The sequence below is a fragment of the Nanorana parkeri genome, unplaced genomic scaffold (genome assembly GCF_000935625.1).
Source record: "Nanorana parkeri isolate BGI_ZX_2015 unplaced genomic scaffold, ASM93562v1 scaffold1038, whole genome shotgun sequence".
Taxonomy (NCBI): Eukaryota; Metazoa; Chordata; class Amphibia; order Anura; family Dicroglossidae; genus Nanorana; species Nanorana parkeri.
In genome coordinates, this window is record NW_017307306.1 from 62,805 (window position 1) to 70,307 (window position 7,503).

Sequence of the window (7,503 nt, forward strand, 5' to 3'; positions counted from 1 at the left end):
ATAAAAGGTGAGAATGGGAGATTAGTCACAAGCGACAAGGAGAGGGCCGAGGTGTTGAATTCTTTTTTCTCCTCGGTATACACTCGGGAAAAGGATGGGTTTAATGTAGATAAGAATACAAGTGTCTTGTTGCAAAATATACCTTAGTGGCTGACAATAGCCGGGGTTCAACATAAAATTGAAAAACGTAATGCCAATAAAGCTTTAGGACCAGCTAACCTGCACCCCAATGTACTTAAAGAACTCAGCAACGTTATAGCGAGACCATTATTCATCATTTTCAAGGACTCCTTAACAAGTGACTGGTGGAGGGCTACGTTAGTACCGATATTCAAAAAAGGGTCAAGATGCCAACCTGGGAACTACAGACCAGTCAGTCTTACATCCATAGTTTGCAAACTGTTAGAGGGAATGATAAAGGACTACTTAGTAGAATTTGTTCATGATAATGGTATAATAAATGACAATCAGCATGGATTTAGGAAGGACCGTTCATGCCAGACCAACCTACTAACATTCTATGAAGAAGTAAGTAGAGATTTGGATGGAGGGAGGCTGGTGTATGTGGTGTATTTGGATTTTTCAAAAGCATTTGACACAGTACCTCATAAACGCTTACTACACAAGCTGAGGTCTATGGGCATAGATGAAATGTTGTGTACATGGCTAGAGAACTGGCTACAGGAACGTGTCCAGGGAGTATCGATAAATGGCTCCTTTTCAGATTGGTCTAAGGTCATGAGTGGTGTGCCTCAGGGTTCTGTGCTAGGCCCCATACTATTCAACCTGTTTATTAACTATAAGTAGAGATCTGGATGGAGGGATGGTGGTGGATGTGGTGTATTTGGATTTTTCAAAAGCATTTGACACAGTACCTCATAAACGCTTACTACACAAGCTGAGGTCTATGGGCATAGATGAAATGTTGTGTACATGGCTAGAGAACTGGCTACAGGAACGTGTCCAGGGAGTATCGTTAAATGGCTCCTTTTCAGATTGGTCTAGGGTCATGAGTGGTGTGCCTCAGGGTTCTGTGCTAGGCCCCATACTATTCAACCTGTTTATTAACGATAAGTAGAGATCTGGATGGAGGGAGGCTGGTGGATGTGGTGTATTTGGATTTTTCAAAAGCATTTGACACAGTACCTCATAAACGCTTACTACACAAGCTGAGGTCTATGGGCATAGATGAAATATTGTGTACATGGCTAGAGAACTGGCTACAGGAACGTGTCCAGGGAGTATCGATAAATGGCTCCTTTTTCAGATTGGTCTAAGGTCATGAGTGGTGTGCCTCAGGGTTCTGTGCTAGGCCACATACTATTCAACCTGTTTATTAACGATATCGGGGAGGGCGTAAATAGTCATGTCTCCATGTTTTCTGATGATACTAAAAATGGGAGGGTAATAGACACGGACTTAGACTGTAGAACATAACAGGAGGACCTGGATAAAATAGGGGAGTGGGCAACTATTTGGCAGATGAGGTTAATGTCGATAAATGTAAAGTAATGCACTTTGGGGTTAAAAATAGGCAAATGGAATACACATTATTGGGTACTCCTCTAGTGAAGTCAGAAATGGAAAAAGATCTGGGGGTCATAGTAGACCACAGATTAAATAATAACTTGCAATGCCAGGCTGCTGCAAACAAAGCGAGCAGAGTACGGTCTTGTATTAAAAAGGGAATTTAGTGTGGAGACAAATCTATAATTTTACCACTTTATAGATTGCTAATTCAGCCTCATCTGGAGTATGCGGTCCAATTTTGGTCACCAATACACAGAAAGGATGTCCTTGAGCTGGAAAGAGTCCAGAGAAGGGCAACCAAACTAATTAAGGGGATGGAGGACCAAAGCTAGGAGACAAGGTTACTAAATTTAAACATGTTCACGCTGGAAATGAGGAGATTAAGAGGGGATATGATTTTGATGTTCAAGATGTTCGATGGGGATACCAACATCAGCAATAAACTTTTTACGGTAAAGTTCATAACAAAGACTAGAGGCCACCACCTAAAACTGGTGGAGAAAAGATTTCAGCACAAGGGGCGAAGGGGTTTCTTCACAGTTAGAGTGGTTAGGGTTTGGAACTCGCTGCCGCAGACAGTGATTTCAGCTGAGAGTATTGAATCTTTCAAAAAGCACTTGGACAATTTCCTCAGAGACTGTAACATACAGGGGTACAGGGTTTATACACCCTCCGGTTTTTTTGCATATACCTACTGCTAGCTAGCAGTAGATATATGCAAAAAGTTTTTTTTTTTTTAAAGTGGTTAAACTTACCCTGTGTTCGCTGCAAGCTCCCGTCCGAAAATCCAAAACTGCTCGGGCGGCTGCAAAGCATCTTGGGGCGGGCGCATGCGCAGTTCGGACGAGGAGAGACGAGGAGAGTTCGGACGAGGAGAGACGCAAGGTAAGTCTATGGACAGTAAGTGCCAGCAAGGACAGAGGAGTCAGCGCTGGATTGGAGACTCGTAGCAGCGCTGGAGAGAAGGCTGAAAAGGACAGGAAAGAAGTGGAAGATCGGATTAAGAGACATCATTTAAGGTAAGTGCTTTAATTAACATTGGGGGAGGGAAACTTTTTTTGACTTTAATGTCACTTTAAGAACAAGAACACACAGGGACTCATACACATGCAAAATCACATGAAAACACGCAATGGGTTGAACTTGATGGACCTGTGTCTTTACTCAACCTCAAATACTATGTAACTATATGTAACTATGAATTAAAAATGAATACACTAAAATTGCATAATTCTCCTTTAAAGTAATCTCACTACTAGAGAGATATAGCACTACAACAGATTAGGAAAATGAACTGCGTGTATTGTACTGATCACAGACGTGCATTTTCCGGATGATGCACTCGATTTAGAAAGGCAGATGAGGACAAAGCAGAAAGTATGACTTCCTCTACTTTCAAAGGGTGTGGAAATTTAGAAACTCCGTCACTAAAATACATTTTGGAAGTACAATCTTCCCGGGAAAGAAGACCTTTAATACTCACCTCTCTTGCTGCCAGCGCCTCTGATATTGGCCATCAGAAGAATCTTAAGAAACCGACTCTTGTTCCCCCGTTGTGGTCTGTAGGTTTTCCTGCCAGATCATATATCACAACCGGTCACATTAGTGACATATGAAGTGGCAGATAACTAATTAGCTTAGCCAGGAATTTGACACTTGCAGCACTGTCAGTTTCTGAAGAGTTTTATTCACTGTACTCATGCAGCAATCAGTGGCATGGCCAGCAGGAGAGGGGAGTGTTAAAGAGGAACTAAAATTTTACTTTCATGATGGTGTCGGAGTTGCTGCAGCAGAGTCCATGCCACTGCTATTGGAATGTGCCAGGGTGCGTGGCCCTGACTATCTGACACAAATGTGGCATTTCATGTGTGATACTCTAATCAAAGGAATAGAAAAAGAGCCTGATTCGGACGTGCTTTCAGAGATAATGCACTCTTTTGCTAAATGCATTGAGGTTATGGGAGATGGATGTTTAAACAACGAACACTGAAGAACTTGGAGGGATTCTGAAAAGCAAATTAGAAGAGCACTTTAAAAATCAAGAATTGAGACAAGCAAAAAGACGAGATGAAGACTATGATGAGCAAGTGGAGGAGTAATTGCAAGATGAGGATGACAGTGACGTTTATATTTTGACTAAAGTCGCTGATATTTTGCACTCGATATTCAGCAGCTACAAAGAAAAGGTGTTGCCGTGGTTTGAACAGTTGCTGCCGTTAATTGTTAATTTGATTTGTCCTCACAGGCCCTGTCCAGACAGGCAGTGGGGTCTCTGTATCTTTGATGATATTATTGAACACTGCAGTCCAACGTCTTTCAAGTGGAGTACTTTCTAAGATCCCTGCTACAGTCTGATAATAGTCCAGAAGTCCGGCAGGCAGCTGCTTATGGTGTTGGTGTAATGGTCCAGTTTGGTGGAGAGAACTATCGTCCTTTTTGCACAGAAGCTCTTCCTTTGCTTGTTCGGGTTATCCAGGATGCTGACTCCAAAACCAAAGAGAATATTAATGCAACAGAGAATTGCATTTCAGCTGTAGGAAAAATAATGAAGTTTAGGCCTGATTGTATAAATGTAGAGGAAGTGTTGCCCCATTGGCTCTCATGGCTTCTGCTGCATGAGGACAAGAAAAAAGCAGTTCATACTTTCAACTTTCTCTGTGACCATATTGAAAGCAATAACCCTATTATTTAAGGACCCAACAATTAAAATTTACCCAAAATATTTATTATTTTTTTTTAAATCAGATAATTTTTTTATTGAACTTTTTCAGACAAAAAACAATCCACACACGTACAAAGTAAAATATCAAAGCGTTGCAGAAACCTATTGATGTAAAGGATAATACCCTTCAAAACGAGACACAAACCAAGTAAAACAAACCAAAACAAAAAACAAAAAACAAAACCAATAGAACAATACCGAGGCGTACATACAATATGCGCACATAGTAGCATCGTAGTGAGCCGTCCACCCTGGAACTATCCACACACATATCCAACCATCCCAGTCTCACAGATGATTCTAGACATTCGGCCCAATCCCAGTAACCGTCACAGGTATAACCCATAGCCACAAGCCCGGCCTCAAAACAGCACACCCTCCTTAATCTGTGCTCCCACGTGCCGCTCTTCCTCTGTAAGACTGCCATGCGGCCCACAATTTCTCAAATTTGTTCAGGCTCCCTCTCTGCTTATATGTGACCCTCTCAAACTCTACCATTCTATGGTAATTTAGCCCAGGATGCCCGCTGAGACATAAACCTCGCCAGCAGGGGGAGCAAATTCAGAGAGAGGTAGTCAAGGGGAGAAGCCGTTAGTTGTATGCCCAAATAGGTAATGGCCGTCTGGACCTGCAGATGAGACAACTCAGGAGCCAAAGGCGCAGGGAGAGGGTCCAGCGGAAGCAGATTGGACTTCTCCCAATTGACGACCAGGCCAGAGAACTTGGCGAACCCAGATAAAAGGGATATAGCATTGGAGAGGGAAGATCGTGTATCCGCGAGAAACAAAAGGGTATCATCCGCATACAACACAATCTTCTCCTCCAAGGCCCCCCTCCTAAAACCCACAATGTCTGTGGATTGCCTAACCATAACCGCCAGAGGCTCAATGGCCAGGGCGAAAAGTAAAGGGGACAACGGACACCTTTGTCTGGTGCCCCGCTGCAACATAAAAGCCTCAGACAAGGAGTCATTAACCTTTATTCTGGCAGAGGGGTGCTGATACAACAACCGGACCCACTTACAAAACCGTGGCCCAAACCCAAATGCAGACATGACCGCCCACAGATAGCTCCACTCTACGCTGTCAAATGCCTTGGCTACATCCAAGGCCAATAGTGCCCTATTACCCGGATTGTCAACCGGGATCTGCATGTTCAAAAACACTCTGCGTATATTAAGAGCGGTAGATTTATTAGGGATGAAACCTGACTGGTCCGGGAGTATAACTGAAGCAATCTTTTGGGACAACCTGTTAGCCAGAACCTTAGCCAGCAGCTTGATGTCTGAATTCAACAGAGAAATAGTATGATTCTGGTAATAGCGGGTTTTTGCCCTTTTTTGGCAGAACAATAATCGTGGCTTCGTACATAGTATCCGGCAGCCGTCCCACCGAGAAGGCCTCATTAAGAGTGTCCAACAGGGTAGGAAGAAGTACCGCTGCATGGGTCTTATAGACCTCAATAGGAAGTCCATCCGGCCCAGGGGCCTTTCCATTCGGGAAACTAGCCATAGCCAGCTCCAGCTCCTCCATTCGCTCCTTGTCCCTATAGTTGAGGAGCCGGATCAGTAATGGACGTGGAGGGTTCCCGGGGGGGAGGGGACGAGACGGGACCCTGTGCGCCCTCTCGACAGCGAACAGCGAAGACAGGTAGTCCTTCCCAAATACCTCAGACAGCCAGTTTTCAATAAAATCAGTTGCATTTGCGCCTTCAGCGCGTTCAGGAATGCCGACAGCCCGTATATTGTTCCGACGCAGTCGATTCTCAATGTCATCAGCTTTCATGGAGTTTGCATTTATCTTCTGCAAAGCCTGTTTGACATCTGCAGTTAACGGAGCATTGGAATCTTCCAAGTCGCTCACCCTGCCCTCCAGGGCCGCAGTGCGTTCCCGCACCTTTTGCACATCCTGGCGTATAAATGAAATATCCGCTCTCATCCCCTGCACCTGGTCAGTAAGGGCAGACAGTGCGGTGTTAGACAATTGAACTGCGGCATAAACATCTGCAAGGGTGGGCTCAGCCGCCCTGATCTTTGTCTTGGGCGGCTTCAATCCCTTAGTGGCTTTGGACGCCATGCTGTCAGGCAACACAGAGTCAGTAGGGCCATCTGAGTCAGACAGCAGGGGATCCCCCATGGACTCTCTAGAGGAGCCACGTTCCCCCTGATAGGAGAGCTTCCGCTGTTTGGGGGTGTCAGGGTGATGGGAAAAGCGTTGTAGACGAGCTGCAGGGTCCTTCAGCTTTTCCAGGCCTCCCTGCTTACCCTCCTTCTTCTTTGACATCTGCGCCGGTCAAAGCGCCCGCTCACCCCCGCGATCGTGTGCCACAAGGACTGGAGGATCACCCCCTGCAAGCTGGCTGGGAACAGGAGACTGGCAAGGTGATTATCAGAATGATATGCAGGATTTCTGTGGAGAGCTCGTTCCGGTGCGACTGTCTACATGCGGCTGCTGGCCACGCCCCCCTACCCAAAATATTTAGTATTATAGCTGATGGTGATATCCATTAATCTATTAAAAATGAAGAAGTATGTGGCAAAAGACTTGCTAATATAGTTCGACAAGTTCAGGCCTCTGGAGGACTGTTTACAGAATGTGTTTCACAACTTAATGCCGCTCAGCAGAAGGCTTTACATCTGCTCAGCACTGTGTGAAGGTCGCTACCATTTGCATATATATCAGGAAAACTAACATCAAACGTACCTCTTCTGTTTAGGTTTCTTTGTTTTTGTTTTGAGCAAAAAGGAGCAGGAGTGCTTATAGGCCATCATTCTGCGAGCTAACAGACTGGGGAAAAAACTCAATTCCCCAAACTGAACTTTGAGAATAACATTGATTCCATGAAGCAAGACACTTTCTTGCTGGCCTACAGATAATTCTTTAAGGGATTATTTCCTTTCCTTCTGTCTCCTGTATCCCAATATAAGTGGTTAAAGAGAACTACTTTCCATTGTCAGTTATCAACAGTTCATGAGTTGGGGGGCTATGAATGGGGTTTAAGGCAAATGGACTTAATTCCTGGTTGCCCAAAGGGTCTGCAAAGCTTTTATAAAATGGTGCTCCCCACATCATTCATTAGAATGCTATGGTGAGTTCATAATTAGTTACTTAGCACGATGTTATAATCGTCAAGACAGATTTGTCTACATATAGGGGTCTATTCACTAAGCTGCCAAGCTAGATCCTTAGGCAGCTTTGTTAAAAGACCACATAGAATTAACTCTACTTGAGTGGAATGGAAGCAAATTCCTG

General features: G+C 44.4%; 1 pseudogene; it reads left to right on the forward strand.

Moving 5' to 3' along the window:
- The first annotated feature begins 3,229 nt into the window (after window positions 1–3,229).
- On the forward strand, window positions 3,230–7,009 carry LOC108796010 (annotated as a pseudogene).
- The last annotated feature ends 494 nt before the right edge of the window (window positions 7,010–7,503 follow it).